This window comes from Podarcis cretensis (genome assembly GCF_951804945.1).
Source record: "Podarcis cretensis genome assembly, chromosome: Z".
In the NCBI taxonomy this organism is placed as follows: domain Eukaryota; kingdom Metazoa; phylum Chordata; class Lepidosauria; order Squamata; family Lacertidae; genus Podarcis; species Podarcis cretensis.
Genome location: NC_137184.1, coordinates 9279341 through 9297318, shown reverse-complemented (window position 1 = coordinate 9297318; position 17978 = coordinate 9279341). Strand labels below are relative to the sequence as shown.

General features: G+C 47.5%; 1 long non-coding RNA gene across 2 annotated transcripts; it reads right to left on the bottom strand.

The window, feature by feature from the left end:
• Positions 1-224: 224 nt before the first annotated feature.
• LOC307207961 lies at positions 225-17942 on the bottom strand. Of its 2 annotated transcripts, XR_013834894.1 has the most exons (5): positions 17850-17942; positions 10140-10236; positions 7056-7212; positions 4710-4803; positions 225-473 (listed from the first exon to the last, which is right to left on the bottom strand). It is a non-coding gene; the product is annotated as an uncharacterized lncRNA (long non-coding RNA). The 2 variants fall into 2 exon arrangements; XR_013834895.1 differs by lacking the exons at positions 10140-10236; positions 17850-17942 and having other exon boundaries at positions 7056-7770.
• Between the last annotated feature and the right edge of the window lie 36 nt (positions 17943-17978).

Genomic DNA, 17978 nt, shown 5'->3' with positions numbered 1-17978 from the left:
CTTTAATTTCTGCAGCAGCAAAAAGAGAAATCAGTTCCATAATTATTTCAGACTAATATGTATATTTCTCTCTCTTAATGATTTGTACTGATAGGGTGCCTGAAAGAAAGCAAGAGTCAGTACATGACCGAATTCTCAGGGAGGTCATTCCAGAGTCACCGAGAGTTATTTCTGTGTATGCAAAATTATATAGGATAAGATGATTAATCAAACTCATAAAATCATTCAGCAGAGAGGCCTTTAATCAAACAAAAGATCTAAAACATTTCAAAGGAAAAGTATAAATGGAGCTGAAGTCTGCTTAGGCACCTGTCACAAGGGCACTGCTGCCACCAGCTCTGCTTCTCCCATTCCTCATTTCCAAAGACAGCCGTTACATACTCAGTTGCAGTTAATTGGTAACCGTTTCCATGGTGATCCCCAAGTTGCTTCAGATGGAGAAGGAGGAGGGGGTTGAGATGACCAGCAGTTTTCTGCATAGAAGGCAATGTGGAAATTGGAAAAGGGAAGTTTTCTCCAGCAGGGTGTGAAACACTCATGCAATGATATGACAGATACAAATGTGTTTTGAACAGTAACACAATATCTGTGGGAGATGGAAAAAAAAACACTTAAGCACTGATGCAAACTGAAGGGAGAAGTATTGATTTAGAGAGGAGTGTCATATATCTGGAAATTGTTCCTGAAGCTCAAGTCACCCATGAACTGGGAGATACCAGCCTGTCTCATTAACAGCAGGTTGAATATTGGGCATTGACCATAATAAAGAGATGGACTGAGTGGTGGTGGTTGATATTGCTGCTGCTGCTGTTGTTAATAATAATTGAATTTATATACCGCCCTATACTCAGAGGTCTCTTAATCTGGTTAGCAGCAGATTAAGCAGAAACTTAATGGTTTCTGATTTGATCCCAGAATGTCCCGCTTTTCCTTAGGACATCCCTATTTTCACCAGAGAAATGTTGGAAAGTATGGTAGAACATCAGTGGGTATAGAGTTATGCGACCCCCAAGCCAAGGAGATAAGTAACTATACAACCTTTAGAAGACATCTGAAGGCAGCCCTGTATAGGGAAGTTTTTTAATGTTTCATGTTTTGTTATATTTCTATATAATGGGACGCAGGTGGCACTGTGGTCTAAACCACTGAGCCTCTTGGGCTTGCTGATCGGAAGGTCGGCGGTTCTAATCCCCATGACGGGGTGAGCTCCCATTGCTCGTTCCCTGTTCCTTCCAACCTAGCAGGTCGAAAGCACATCAAAGTGCAAGTAAATAATAATAATAATAATAATAATAATAATAATAATATTTTATTTATACCCCACCCTCCCCAGCCAAGGCCGGGCTCAGAGCGGCTTACAAGCAATAATAAAAACAAGATGAATGATTACAACTTAAAAACAAAAATAAAATACAACATTAAAATAATGGAACATTAAAATATTAAAATGTAGCCTCATCGCAGGAGGAGAAGGAAAAGAAGAAAAAAAAAAGAGAGGGAGGGAGGGAATCAAATTGGCTCCAAGCCAAAGGCCAGGCGGAACAACTCTGTCTTACAGGCCCTGCGGAAAGAAATCAGATCCTGCAGGGCCCTGGTCTCATGAGGCAGAGCGTTCCACCAGGCCGGAGCCAGAGTTGAAAAGGCCCTGGCTCTGGTTGAAGCCAATCTAACTTCCTTAGGGCCAGAGACCACTAGGGTGTTGTTATTTATGGACCTTGAGGCTCTCCGTGGGGCATACCAGGAGAGGCGGTCCCGTAGGTACGAGGGTCCTAGGCTGTGAAGGGCTTTAAAGGTCAAAAGCAGCACCTTAAATCTGACCCTGTACTCCACCGGGAGCCAGTGCAGCTTGAAAAGCACTGGGTGAATATGCTCCCATGGCAGAGACCCCGTGAGGAGCCTCGCTGCAGCATTCTGTACCCGCTGGAGTTTCTGGGACAGCTTCAAGGGCAGCCCCGCGTAGAGCGAATTACAGTAGTCAAGCCTGGAGATAACCGTCGCATGGATCACTGTGGCCAAGTCGGGGCGGGAAAGGTGGAACTGCTTGATGCGGAGAAGGTGGAAAAATGTCGCCTTAGCTGTTGCTGTAACCTGCGCCTCCATGGAAAGGGAGGCGTCAAGGATTACACCCAAACTCTTAACGGAAGGCAATGGCACTAATTGGGCCCTCACAAGAGAAGGCAGTTGGTCCCTCATCCCCATACCATCCCGACCTAGCCATAGGACCTCTGTCTTCGAAGGATTTAGTTTCAATCGGCTCCCACGAAACAATCCAGCCACAGCTTCCAAGCGTCTGGTCAGTGTGTTCGGGGTCGAGTCGGTGTGGCCATCCATCAGCAGATAGAGCTGAGTGTCATCAGATAAATAGGTACCACTCCGGCGGGAAAGTAAACGGCATTTCCGTGTGCTGCTGTAGTTTCACCAGAAGTGGCTTAGTCATGCTGGCCACATGACCCAGAAAAACTGTCTGCGGACAAACGCCAGCTCCCTCAGCCTGTAAAGCGAGATGAACGTCGCAACCCCAGAGTCGTCTGTGACTGGACTTAACTGTCAGGGGTCCTTTACCTTTACCTTTCTATATATGTTGCACGCTGCTCAGAGTGGAGCAGAGTATAAATATGATGATGATGATGGAGAAGATGATGGACATCCCTTTTTTCATTATAAAAATGTTGGCGAGCCACTGCCGGTCGGTGTTGACAGTGCTAAGTTAAATGGACCACTGGTCTGATCCAGTATAAGGCAGCTTCCTATGCTCCTACATTGAGGAAGGGCCGGACTTCAGTGGTGGAGCATCTACTCTGCAGGCAGAAGCTCACAGGTTCAATCCCCAGCATCTCCAGACACACTGGGAAAGGATCCCTGTCTGAAATCCCAGGGAACAGTACCAGTCAGTGTTGACAGTACTGAGCTAGATGGACTGCTGTTCTGACTCCATACGAGGCACCTTCCTATGTCCCTCACCTGGGGCTCTATTGGAAGACAGTGGAATGCACTGCTGAAACGCTTTGTGCCCCTCAGGGGGTCCCTGATACATGCTGGCCCTCTTACCATCTCTGCAATGCATAATGAGGGTTATGTTGCCACATGTTCCTAAGCACCCTTTTCTTCTGAGTAAGATAAAAAGTGTTGCCCTTAAGCAGCCTCAAAGGCAAGGTCAGCACCTCTCTGTTTTGCTGCATTTCTTTCTTTCTCTCTCTCTTTAAAACAGGCTTAACAAAGAACGCCTCTGTGCAAAGCCTGGGTATTTCCCTTCTCAAAGAAAACCGGAGAACAAAAGCAAAACTGTCCTCTTTCATGCAGATTAACTTACACTCATCTTATTCACGACTAATATTAAGCAAGGTTTACGTAACTCACCTCAGAGCACAATCAAAGGGTTGTGGGTCAGCAAGCAGTAGCACATGTGAAAGTTTCCCAGTTCAATTCCCAGTGATTCCAGCTGTGGCTGGTGGGGGGGCAGGGGAGGCTCAATGTCTGAAACCTGGGAGAGTCCCTGCCAGTCATTGTGGACCAGGCTTCCTCAGCCTCGGCCCTCCAGATGTTTTTGGCCTAAAACTCCCATGATCCCTAGCTAGCAGGACCAGTGGTCAGGGATGATGGGAATTGGAATTGTAGTCTCAAAACATCTGGAGGGCCGAGGTTGAGGAAGCCTGGTGTAGACAGTGTAGAAGCCCCATCTGCACTATACATTTCAAGCTTTGTCATACCACTTTGTATAGGAATGGCTTTCCCATTATATTACTATTATTATTATTATTATTATTATTAACTTGTATCCCACCCACCTGACTGGATTGCCCCAGCCACTCTGGGCAGCTTCCAAACACAACAAAACATGATACCTTAAAAACTTTTGGGAACCGAAGTTTGTTAAGTGCTATCCCGCGCCTGGGAGGGAACCCTCTATGCTACGCCCCCTTCAGGAGCGCACCCATCCTGGGCAGCATGGGCATATGCTCCGCCGCTGGGATAATCTTCATGCAAACAAATCAGGATGAATGCTCAATAAACAATTGTCCAGAGGAGTCCTTAGTTCCTATGTTCCCCAAGGATGCTCCAAGCCCTGCTGGGAATGGGGTAAGTTGGCAACCTGAAAAACAGAAACTGCTCCCAGGTTGCTGACACCCACAGTTCTCTAAAAAGGTATTTTCTGTTCTGAGTGTATGTATCAGGCTTGCTTCAACAGGCTGGCTCAAGGGCATCTGCTGGTTTTTCAGTTAATCTCCCCTCACATCTGGAGTTTGATATAAGGGTTATGGTCAAAGGACGGAAGGAGGAGAGTGAGCTCCTGTGGCTAGGCCATGGGTGCTGACTCTGAAGCAAAAGACGAAGAATTTCATGATTTGCAAAGTGAGCCTCGGTTTCCCCAGTGTGGGAGAAAGAAGAAAGGGTTTTTGCTCTTTGGCTAACTTCCTCCTACAACTCAAAATAAACATTTTTTTCGAAAAGGATAAGGGGAAAAGTCAAAGGGCAAGCAAAGGGGAAGACTTGACCAGCATAAACATCATAAAAGGATCAGAGGGTGAGATAACCTTCTCAGAAAGGACTCAGGATGATGGTACCCTCAGCTCCATGCTACGCATGTTTACCTGAAAGGTAAATCAAGCTGAGTCAGTATGCATAAGATCAGTGGAGGCTGGTACATTAGGGTGAATGGGACATTGCCCCACCAAGCTCAGTCTCTCTTCAGCCAGACCCCACCTGCTCACCTTTTGCTTACAGTCAGTCCAGGAAGTGGCCCTGGATACGATTCCTCCTTCTTAGTCTCAACTCTGCCTCTCACAGAACTCAGCAGGGAGCAGGCTGGGGAGAAAACTAGAAGGGGTTTGCTCAGCCTGCCGTCGGCCCTGCCTCTCTCTGTCATTGGCTTCTGCTCCACCCACTTTCCCAAGATGTCCCAACAAGTTTCCCTGTCCTTCCTGCCAAGCTTTTAAAGATAAGGCATGGCACACTCACTCACTCACAAGACTCACTTGACCTGTGGGAATGTCAGGATTGCAAGCACAGGCTCCCATTGGGATGGGCCAGTTCTGCTCCCACCTGAGAAGGCAGCAACTTGGTTGCAGGTGACAAGACTGCATCCCCCCTTCCCTGCTCAAGCATCTGTTTAGTCTCCCCTCTTGACTGATTAAAGATATCCCCAGCCTCCCACTCTTCAGGAAGTTTGTAGTGTGGTGAGCTGGAATCCCTGTTTCTTCTTCCAAAGCAACTGAAATCAGGATGGAAAAAGGAGACCTCCCCTCCTCCAACACAAGTTCCTACAATTCAACCCCTCACTTCCTTCTCATCCACCTGTCTCCCAAGCCCTATCCTAGCAACATTGCGGGGCTTAGGATACCTGAGACATTCTACATGCAAGGAAGATGCTCTGCCAGCAAGCTGCAGCCCTCCCCAGATTATTTGTGGGGGACAGAGGGATGCAGGCTTGTTACACAAGATTGTGGCTGACTCCCACCCACAAAATAGAACCCAGAGTGTCAAGGAGCTGCTGGGATCTCTCTGGGTGTGACTGACTTGTGTGAGCAATTGGGGAGCTGCAGGCAGCAGCCTTTTCCAATGGAGTCTTCCTGAAGGATTCTGCCCACTGATTTCTGGGTTCCTTTGGGCAGGAAGGAGTATAAAGGTCTCTCTTTCCCAACCAGCAGCCATGTTTCAGCAACATGGCCTGAGAGCTGTGGGATCAGGGCCAGCTTGCCCATGAGGTGGGCTAAGGCAGCTGCCTTGGGCAACTGAAGCACCTCTGACGCCGGTGGTTTATCATGAAATCTTGCTGAAATCTCATGAGATCTCACAAGAGCTCTGCAAGATCTCACTGGACCCACTGTTGCTGTTTTATGGGTGCTGCCACCCAGGCCAGGTAATAGAAGCAGTGGTGGTGGGTGGGTCAATGTGGCAGCCCCCACGTGGGATGTTCCTGCATCCTTAAGGCCAAGGCCACCCTTTACGGCTGAGTGTAGGGTTCGAAACATGGCCTCCTGGCCCATGGTCTAGCATTGTAACCACTGCCCCACACTGACTCATCCACAGTTTATGGTTCCCAGCTCCTTACCCTGGATTATGGCCCACAGAGCCTAGCCCTGACACAAGGGACTTCCCCAGACTTACATGGAGATGCTAGGAATTGAATCTGGAACCTTCTGCACCCAAAGCATTTGCTGTATCCCTGAGCTGGAGCTTTCCCCGGACTACTTCCCTTCCACACCAGATCACAGGATCAGGCTTTTAGTTTTTATATTTCAATTTATCTCTTCAGTTGTTGTTTCCTTAGTGCCCTTCATCCCAAGAGATCCCAGGACAGATAATGAAATGTTATTATATGGTAGGGAACCTCAGACCCAGAGGCCAAACAAGGCCCTCCAGTTCCTTCTTTCTGACCCTCAGGACTCTGCCCCAAGCCCAACCCAGCTTTGCACCCTCAGTGAGTGTTTTTGCCTGGCTAGGATGTGTCTTTGATTATCCTCCAGGCAAGGAAGAGGCATTAAGTAGGAGCCTGTGTGCAGAAATTGTTGTTGTTGTTTAGTCGTTTAGTCATGTTCGACTCTTCGTGTTCCAATGGACCAGAGCACGCCAGGCACTCCTGTCTTCCACTGCCTCCTGCAGTTTGGTCAAACTCATGCTGGTAGCTTCGAGAACACTGCCCAGCCATCTCTGTCATCCCCTTCTCCTTGTGCCCTCCATCTTTCCCAACATCAGGGTCTTTTCCAGGGAGTCTTCTCTTCTCATGAGGTGGCCAAAGTATTGGAGCCTCAGCTTCACGATCTGTCCTTCCAGTGAGCACTCAGGGCTGATTTCCTTAAGAATGGAGAGGTTTGATCTTCTTGCAGCCCACGGGACTCTCAAGAGTCTCCTCCAGCACCATAATTCAGAAGCATCAATTCTTCGGCGATCAGCCTTCTTTATGGTCCAGCTCTCACTTCCATACATCACTACTGGGAAAACCATAGCTTTAACTATACGGACCTTTGTTGGCAAGGTAATGTCTCTGCTTTTTAAGATGCTGTCTAGGTTTGTCATTGCTTTTCTCCCAAGAAAATTTAGTGCAGAAATTAGCTTACCATATAAAGTTACAATTTTCAATAGCTGCCAGGGCCAGCCCACCCATGAGGCAAGGTTGGGTGATTGCCTCAGGCAGGAGGATCCACAGGGGCAGCAGAGCCAATGCAGATCTTTATTCCCCCCCTTGCTCCTGCTGTAGATCTTCGCTCTCAGCTTCTTCCCTGGTAGGAAGGGAGGCACCATTTTGTGGTTTGCCTCAGGTGCTAAAATGTATTGGGCTGGCCCTGATCATTGCCTCTGGCCCCTCCTACCCCTAGCATGTGGCCCCCCGAAGGTTGCCCAGAACACAATACAGGTCTTGGGTTGAAAAAGCTCCAGCCTTTTCCCAGATAATGGCTCAAGAAACACTATTCAGCGGCTCAGAAGAAGAGGATCATAGATCACTGATAGAAAACACCATAAAGCTGCCCAGGACTAACAACCAAACATTAGGCCTGACTGATAAGCTCAGAAACTGAATAGATCTTTCCCTTTCATCAACAGGAACTGATAGCCAGTCCTGACCAGTTTCTTAGTGATGATGCTTCTAGAGTAGGCTTGTCAGCAAAGAGGCTGATTCACGTGAGGTTACTCATTCAAGCCACAAACATCAGCATATCTACTAGGAACTCAATGAACTCAGTGCCTTTTGTTTTGCAGCAAGCATCTTCGGGTACCTCCAGACTGTCAATAACTGGAACTTGAGGTTTTGTGCATTTATAGTGGATTAAAGCACTCTGGTGCACTTGTGCAACAAATACACTGAGAACACTGGCTTTTTGCAGGGGGTTGGGGGTTGGAAAGGGTTGGAGAAAAACACTGAAAGGTGTGGAGTGGATGGATGGATGGCTAAGAAGAAGATGTATAAACACCCAGCAAGTAAATAAGGAGGAATGCAGGACAATGGCTCATCATCTTATTACCTCCCACAGACAAGTTAGAACAAATGCTCAGCAATGACTGGACATAGTCTGACCTCTGCGAAAGCTCTGTGCAAGAAAATCTGGATGAATTTTAATCAGTAAACTGTCTGTCTGGAGGAATTATTTGTTTACATATATACTTCTTTGAGGCCTCACAGGCTGCGTCACCCTTCCAACATGTTCAAGGTGACTTTGCAACCTACATAATAAAATCACAAGCATTTTGGAACAATATTTAGAAGAGAGCTATTACTACTACTACTACGACTACTACTACTACTACCCCACCCATTTGGCTGGGTTTCCCCAGACACTCTGGGTGGCTCCCAACAGAACACTAAAAACACAATAAAACATCAAACATTAAAAACTTCCCTAAACAGAGTTGCCTTCAGATGTCTTCCAAAAGTCAGATAGTTGTTTATTTCCTTGACATCTGATGGGAGGGCATTCCACAGGGAGGGCGCCACTACCGAGAAGGCACTTTAGAGGTCTTTCACGATCAGTGTGATATGGTCTCGGCAGTCACTCCCAGTCACCAGTCTAGCCTCCGCATTCTGGATTAATTATAGTTTCCGGGTCACCTTCAAAGGTAGCCCCATGTAGAGTGCATTGCAGTAGTCCAAGCAAGAGATAACTAGAGCATGCACCACTCTGGCAGGACAGTCCACGGGCAGGTAGGGTCTCAGCCTGCGTACCAGGTGGAGCTGGCAGACAGCTGCCCTGGACACAGTATTGGCCTGTGCCTCCATGGACAGCTGTGAGTCCAAAATGACTCCCAGGTTGTGCGCCTGGTCCTTCAGGGGCACAGTTACCCCATTCAGGACCGGGGGGGGGAGCATCCAAATCGGTCCCACCTCCCTGCAGAGAGGAAGGGTCACAGAGAAGTCCAGTTGCACCAGGAAGTGATGCGGCCATGGGACTTCTTTTGTTTAAAGCAATAAAAGTGTCCCAGTGCAAATGCAGAGTGCATTTGGCCCCCTCCTACAAAATATCATCTGGGAAAACTCATGGGCATGGTGTGGTGGGTGCCAGGGGGGCCGTGGCCCAGGAGCACAGTTTTTGAGTGGGTGCAAACCAGGTGCCTCCATGCAGGCACCCCAGAGCAGTGAGGCCCAGGGCTCCTTTAAGCCTGCCAAGGACCATATTAGCCGGGTCAGCAGGTGGGTTGGTGGCTCAGCACCGCAGCCCTGCTTTACTCTAGTGAGGGGAGGTGGTTGGCAACTGGTGGCTGGAAAGACAAAAAGTAAACACCAGCAATAACAAAAGCAAAATTACAGGAATTCAGACTCACCGGTAAAACTTCAAGTTCCATGGCAGCATCAGCAGAACGATACACCTGATGCACTGCTGACACATCTGGTTCAGTGTCATTTGGTTTTTTCACGCTTGAGACCCCAAGATGTTGCTGGACTACAACCCCCATCATCACCAGAAAGTTTAGCCAATGGTCAGGGATGATGAAAGCTGTAGTCCAACAACATATGGAGACCCAAGGTTGAAGAGCACTGCATTAAGGAACCATCGGGCAAGTGTTCCCAGGGAAAAGTCTATTTGTTGCACCTTCTATCCTTCAGCCACGAGCCCCTTAACATCTGTCAGCAAAGATGCCCAGAGAAGGGCTTTTGATGATGAGCTCAACAAATGGAGAAGCTTGCCAGAAATAGATGCCCAGTGACTGTTGCCACCTTTTTATTCTGCTCCTGGTCCTCTGCCTTTAACAGCAGAATGATGCACAGAAACTAAGGACAGAAAATATTTACCAGACCAGAATAATCATCTATTACTACTACTAACTTCTACTACTAACTTCTACTACTACTACTACTATTATTATTATTATTATTATTATTATTATTATTATTTCTATCCTGCCTTTCATCTGAGGATCACAGGTCATTTTACAGCCCCACTTATAACTCATTGCAGTAATCTAACCTTGAGGTTACCAGAGCATAGACAACAGTAGTTAGGCTATCCCTGTGCAGATAGGAGCATGGCTGGGTCACCAGTCGAAGCTGATGGAAGGCACTCCGGGCCCTGAGGCCACCTGAGCCTCCAGCAACAGCAAAGGATCCAGGAGTACCCCCCAAGCTACGTACCTGCTCCTTTAGAGGGAGTCTAACCCCATCAAGAGCAGGCAATCTCCCACCCAACTGGTCTAGGGAACCACCCACTAACAGTGCCTCAGTCTTATCTGGATTGAGCTTCAGTTTCTTGGCTCTCATCCAGTCCATTACCGAGGCAAGACACCTGTCCAGCACTTCCACTGCCTTACCTGCAGATGTAAAGGAGAAATAGAACTGAGTGTCATCAGCATATTGGTGACAACGTACTCCATAACTTGGAATGACCCCACCCAGTGGTTTCATGTAGATGTTAAACAGTCTGGGAGATAAAATTGAACACAAAGGAACCCTGCATTGAAGACTCTATGCAGCAGAACAACACTCCCCAAGCATCACCCTTTGGAAATGATGATCCAAGTAGAACCAGAACCATTGCAAAGTGTTGCTACCCACTGCTAATTTGGACAGCTGCTCCAGAAAGCTACCATGGTCAATGGTATCGAAAGCCACTGAGGAGTTGAGGAGAATTAACAGGGATACATTTCGCCTCTCTCTCTCCCAACAGAAGCTGTCATTCAGGGAGACCAAAGCAATTTCTGTGCCAAAACCAGGTTAAGCCCCCACTTGAAATGGATCTAGAAAATCAGTTTCGTCCAAGAGCACCTGGATCTGGCCCATGACCAGCTGCTCAGAAACCTTGCCCAAGAAGGGGAGATTAGCAACCGGCCAGTAATTACTTAGATTTTCTGAATCCAGGGAGGGTCTCTTGAGGAGTGGTTTTATCTCTGTCTCCTTCAGGCAGGTAAGGACCAGCCCTTCTCACAAGAAGCCATTAATCATCTTCCTGGCCCAGCCGGCTGTCCACTCCCTGCTAGTTTTTTTAATCAGCCATGAGGGGCAAGGGTCCAAAGTGCAAGTGGTCACCTTGGCCAATCCAAGCACCTTGACCTCAAGCCTTACCAACTGCAACTCATCCAACACAACAGGACCAGACAGTGCTCTGGACCCCCCATGAGATTCATCTGCTATAACAGAGGAGTTAAGATCCTAGAATCATAGAATCATAGATTTGGAAGAGACCACAAGGGCCATTGAGTCCAACCCCCTGCCAAGCAGGAAACACCATCAGAGCACTCCTGACATATGGTTGTCAAGCCTCTGCTTAAAGACCTCCAAAGAAGGAGACTCCACCACACTCCTTGGCAGCAAATTCCACTGTCGAACAGCTCTTACTGTCAGGAAGTTCTTCCTAATGTTTAGGTGGAATCTTCTTTCTTGTAGTTTGGATCCATTGCTCCATGTCCGCTTCTCTGGAGCAGCAGAAAACAACCATTCTTCCTCCTCTATGTGACATCCTTTTATATATTTGAACATGGCCATCATATCACCCCTTAACCTCCTCTTCTCCAGGCTAAACATGCCCAGCTCCCTTAGCCGTTCCTCATAAGGCATCGTTTCCAGGCCTTTGACCATTTTGGTTGCCCTCCTCTGGACACGTTCCAGTTTGTCAGTGTCCTTCTTGAATTGTGGTGCCCAGAACTGGTGAATGCAAGTGATTTTATCCTCAAAATGCTTTGCAAATAAGTGACATTGAACTACCATTTGTTCTGTCACCTCCTTCAGACTGCAAAAGTCCCTGCTCTACCCAAAATAGCTGTGCTGGACAGCACAATGAGGATGCAATGGAGGCAGCAAAGAAGGCATACTTTCACTGCCACTAGGTAGGCTCAATGATGAACCCCCACTAGTGTTCAGTTGCATTCGACTGGAGTTTTCCTCCACTTATGTTCAAGCAATCTCCCAGCTTGTTTCTTGCCTAAACTCTGGAGTATACCCAAGGAGCCAAACAGGCTCCATGAAGCAGGAAGAGGGTTCAGGGGCCATCATGTCAATGACCCAAGCCATTTCCGATGTTCCAGAGGTCAACCAGGGCTTTGACTGGAGTGCCAGTTATATCAGCCAGAAAATCCCCTAGAGCAGTCCACCAGCTGCCAAGGTAAGACTGCCCTCATAAGTTCCCCACCTCTGCAAAGGGGAAAAGGTGATGAAAGCCTAAATCAGGCTTCCTCAACCTCGGCCCTCCAGATGTTTTGAGACTACAATTCCCAGCATCCCTGACCACTGGTCCTGCTAGCTAGGGATCATGGGACTTGTAGGCCAAAAACATCTGGAGGGCCGAGGTTGAGGAAACCTGGCCTAAATATCAGCTGGAGGTGGTCCAGAGGCCCTCCAGGGTCTCAAGAAGATGGGAGTATTTCTCATCACCTGCCACCTGATCATAACAACATAAGAAGAGTCCTGCTGGATCAGGCCAGTGGCCCATATACTCCAGCATCCTGTTATCTCAGAGATCAACTAGATGCCTCTTTGGAAGTCTGCAGGGATGCGGGTGGCGCTGTGGTCTAAACTACTGAGCCTAGGGCTTGCAGATCAGAAGGTTGGCGATTCGAATCCCCACGACGGGGTGAGCTCCCGTTGCTCGGTCCCAGCTCCAGCCAACCTAGCAGTTCGAAAGCACGTCAAAGTGCAAGTAGATAAATAGGTACCACTCCGGCGGGAAGGTAAACGACATTTCTTTCTTTCTTTCTTTTTAATTTTTTTATTAAAGATTTTCTTGTTTTACAGAAGTATGTGTCATGTCTCTCATATTTTTTCCATGTGACATTTCTACAAATCAGTTTCCTTTGTTGAGGGTAAACGACGTTTTTATGCGCTGCTTTGGTTTCAACAGAAATGGCTTAGTCATGCTGGCCACATGACCTGAAAAAACTGTCTGTGGACAAACGCCGGCTCCCTCAGCCTTTAAAGCGAGATGAGCGCCACAACCCCAGAGTTGTTCGCAACTGGACTTAACTGTCAGGGGTCTTTTACCTTTACCTTTTTTGGAAGGTACCTTTACCTTTTTTGGAAGTCTGTAAACAGAACCTGAACACAACAGCACTCTGCGCTCACTCAAGTAGGGTATGGAGCAGGCCCAGAGACAGCTGTGGCCGGGGAAGAAGGGGTGTGGCCCGGGGAGATTACTGACCACAAGACCCAAGCCTCAGAATCACCATCCCTGGTCTACAATGCCCTAGTGATACAATGGCCTTCCTCCTCTTTCAGTTGTAGAGAGCCTCAAGCAATGTCACTATACTCGTTAGTCTGATAAATGTTGGTGCTATTCACTTTCTTATCTCGGATGAGCAATGCTTCATTGTATAAAGGCCTGCAGCTGAAGGTGTGAACGAACTCCGTTTAAAAAAGAGTAAGTGCAACATCTGGACTTGTGTCTGCAATTCCTTATTCAGCCTTGATGCAAATTCAGCATGATGAGTGATAAACAGGACTGTATGAGTCACCCAGTACGAACAGAAAAAGGAAGTCTAACATCAGTGACCCACTGCATCAATAAGGCCACTGATGCATGGCCAAAAAGGAGGGCATTCATTTGCATAAAATATTCAGATGCTAATTAATGGCAGATCACCACACATTTAAAGTATAGTGATCACACATTTAAGGTTGTCCCCCCCCCAAAAAAAAATAAATCCTGGGAACTGTAGTTTGTTAAGCCTGCAGTGCACTGTAGCTCTGAGGGGGAAACTGCAGTTCCCAGGATGCTTTGGGGGAAGTCATGTGCCTTAGATGTGCTTTAAGTGTATGGTGTGGATCTGATAGAAGCACATTTAGAAATTATTACAGTGGTACCTCGGGTTACAGATGCTTCAGGTTACATATGCTTCAGGTTACAGACTCCGCTAACCCAGAAATAGTACCTCGGGTTAAGAACTTTGCTTCAGGATGAGAACAGAAATCGTGTGGCAGCAGCAGGAGGCCCCATTAGCTAAAGTGGTGCTTCAGGTTAAGAACAGTTTCAGGTTAAGAACGGACCTCCGGAACGAATTAAGTACTTAACCCAAGGTACCACTGTACTACAACTGAAATACATCTCAAGCTAACGGGAAAGACGTCTGAACAGGTAACATGTGTGCCTGCTCAGTTTGCTGTTGAGGTGCTCATGAATGATGGGCAACTTCCCTACCGTTGGTTTTCTAAGAACGTTTAAACTAGACTAGGACCAGGCTTCAAACAGAGCAAGGATGGAGACTCCAACTCCCAGAACCCCAAGAGGCCAGCAGGGCTGACAGCCTGCAATGGAGGGCCACCATAAACCTGGGAGAAGAGTTGAGCAGCTTCAAAGAAAGCAAATGGGAAGGGCTCAGGGGCAGTGCATCTGCTTTGCATGCAGAAGGTCCCTGGTTCAATCCCTGGCATCTTCAGGTAGGTCCAGGAGAGCCTCTGTGCCTGAAATCCCAGAGAACTTGCTGTCACTCTGTGTCAACAATACTGAGCTAGATGGTCTGACTCAGCAGAAGGCAGGTCCTGGTGTTCCTAAATGAGGCTGAAGTTGGCGACTAGTTGTCTCCGGACTGAGGTCACTTTCTGCAACCTCCTCGCAAAGCCACAACAAAAGGCTTTCAAGAACACCCCTCGATACGAAGCCCCCTTTGGCTTCTTATCAATCTCTGCAAACCAGACCAGTCATTAACTGCCAAGCAAACAAACCAATTCATTTTCATATTTGATCTGAACAGCATGAGCACACAGACACACATGCACACAGACACCCTCACCCAGTTCTGAAACCCTTTCTCCTAAAAAGGAGAAGCCTGGGACAACTGGGCCTTTTGCAAAGGGGGAGGGGGGAAGCGAGGTTGTCTTTCCTCTGACAAGGTCCTTTTTCAAGATTTAATCTGTCTGACCTTTTGCCAAGAGGAGGGAACACATTTGTTTCAGTTCTGGCTCCACCAGCATGTCTCTCCATGCGACCTTGGGACCAGTGCCTTGAGCCACACTTCACTCACTTGCTCGGCTTTCAAGTGTAATATTTGCTGTACCTGCCTGACCACAGCACCACTGAGCTCAATTCATTCCATGTTGAGATCACTGGGTAAGACAATTTCTTTTACCTGCTTATCCTCTCTGCTTTTCCCCTTTTGCAGCACAAATCCTCAGTACGGTGGTACCTTGGGTTACATACGCTTCAGGTTACATACGCTTCAGGTTACAGACTCCGCTAACCCAGAAATATTACCTCGGGTTAAGAACTTTGCTTCAGGATGAGAACAGAAATTGTGCAGTGGCAGCCCGGCGGCAGCAAGAGGCCCCATTAGCTAAAGTGGTGCTTCAGGTTAAGAACAGTTTCAGGTTAAGAACGGACCTCAGGAATGAATTAAGTTCTTATCCTGAGGTGCCACTGTAGAAGTAAGCCTCAGTGAGCTCAAGGGGACTTAAAGGGAAAGGTAAAGGGACCCCTGACAGTTAAGTCCAGTCGTGGACGACTCTGGGGTTGTGGCGCTCATCTCGCTTTACAGGTCGAGGGAGCCGGCGTTTGTCCACAGACAGTTTTTCCAGGTCATGTGGCCAGCATGACTAAGCTGCTTCTGGCGAAACCAGAGCAGCGCACGGAAACACCGTTTCCCTTCCCACCGGATTGGTACCTATTTGTCTACTTGCACTGGTGTGCTTTCAAACTGCTAGGCTGGCAGGAGCTGGGACCGAGCAATGGGAGCTCACCCCATTGCGGGGATTCAAACTGCCAACTTTCTGATCAGCAAGCCCAAGAGGCTCAGTGGTTTAGACCACAGCACCACCCGCGTCCCATCCAAGGGGACTTAACCACCAGTAAATATGTATAGCCTTAAACCATGTCCACACCACACATTTAAAGCACATTTAATACTGGGAAATTATATTTTGTTGTGGGTGCTGGGAATTGTAGCTTTGTGAGCGGGTGAACTACAGTCCCCAATATTCTTTAGGGAAAACCATGGGCTTTAACTGTATGGTGTGGAGCCACATTTACAGAACCATTATAGCAGATGATTTCAAACAGCTGGTTGCCTTATGCCTTGTTGAATAAACTCACCATGAATGCCTCCCTTGTTCTCTTATAAGGGCAATGGCGCACACCTGAGAGATGCCAAATCTGAGTTCTGGTGAGTTCTGGCTGAAAAAAAGCCCTGTCCCTATCACCCTTTACTTTCCATGGTGTATGTGTATGTGTGGTTGTTGCCTGTTTCAGTACCTATGTGCCTCAGTGACTAAGGCAGGGAGAAGCAGGGAAACAGACAAGTCAAGATAACAATGTTTGTGGTTCAGTGGCTTCCATGTTGTGTTCAACCAGAGAGATAAAATGTGTGTGCAGGGACTCCAGGTGAGCTAAGGTAAGGACCAATGGTCTCTGAACAGTATGAGGCTGTCCTTTGTGTTCTGATTTTTATTTTAGGCATCTGATGTTACAGAGGTGAAAACAGAACTTGGGGCATTTTATCTTCCATCCCCCTCTGAAAAAGATGTTGGTTCTAATGATAGAAAACAGCAACGGCACTGATAGAACACCAAATATTTCCTAAGTACTGTGCCTATTGTTGTTGTTTAGTCCTTTAGTCGTGTCCAACTCTTTGTGACTCCATGGACCAGAGCACGCCAGGCAATCCTGTCTTCCACTGCCTCCCGCAGTTTGGACAAACACCATGCCTATAGTTAAAGATTAGCACAGCCCCTTCCCCCACACTCACAATCTAGCTGCTGCTGGTGTAGTGGTTACCTAACACGCAGTGTTCGAAACTCCCAATGTTTTAGGCGCATTTTGCGACAGGCAATTTAGTTAGTGCGAGCAGTTTCTGAGCACTGAGCACAGTACTGCGCCTAAGATTTCAGATTAAAACTGCAGTGTGGAAGGAAAAGAGGACCTTTTTCTGCCTCCCCACTTCCAGCTACTCTCTGAAGACTGGAGAAGAGACCCTCTTTAGAATACTAGGGAGGTAGGCAAGAGAAGGACTAGACCATGGGGAAAATGAACATAATATTTTAGCTGTAGTTCATTCATTTTCAGCTTTGTGTTCTTGTTACAAAAGGGCACACCTAGACATTTCATTGTTGGGCCCATAACCTAGGTTTAAGGTGCCATGTAGCTCCTAGCTTTCATATCTCAGTTTCTAACACTGCTCACAAGATTGTTGTGAGGATAAAAGGAACTCTGTGTGCCACTTTGAGCTGCTTGCAGGAAAAGATAGGATACAAATTAAGTAAGTAAATGTAAATAAATTGCAGTTGTCTTCAACTTTTTCAGGCCTGAGGTCAACCTTTAACCCAAATATATATTTGAGGTCCCATTTCTTAATCCTGCCCGCTTTTCCTGATGGTGATAGTGCTGCAGTGGTAACTCATTTTGGATCGGGCCACAACCCAGTCATGTATCCTGAACCACCAGTTGAAGACCAATGATCTACAGTGGTGCCTTGCAAGACAAAAAGAATCTGTTCCGCGATTCTCTTCGTATAGCGGTTTTTTCGTCTTGCGAAGCAAGCCCATTGACAGCTTAGCGGATTAGCGGTTTAGCGGCTTTTAGCGATCAGCTGTTAAGCGGCTTATCAGCAGATCAGCAGATAAGCGGCTTAGGGCTTAGGAAAAGGGGGGGGGGAGGGAAAAAACCCCGCAGGAACTCGCAAGACATTTTCGTCTTGTGAAGCAAGCCCATAGGGAAATTCGTTTTGCGAAGCGCCTCCAAAACGGAAAACCCTTTCGTCTAGCGGGTTTTCCGTCTTGCGAGGCGTTCGTCTTGCGGGGCACCACTGTATTAGATACAACACAAAAAGAAAAAGGATTAGGGAGAGGAGAGGAGAGGAGAGGAGAGGAGAGGAGAGAGGAAACACAATCATCAAGAGTAGCTGCTCCATCTCTGGCTAATGGATTGGGGCAAAGTTGGCCTCCCCTTACCATGACAGTGTTTCTAGGAAGCAGGAAGTGGCCTGGACAGTGGTGGTGGAGAACATACCTTGCCTCCTGTTAGTTCTCCAGACCTTTTTATTTATTATGGTGATTATTACTCCTGGTGTCTTTAGCTCCAGCTGTTAAAGGGATCAGATTGTTACTTCCCATGCTGCCTCTAGACCCCAGAGCCAGG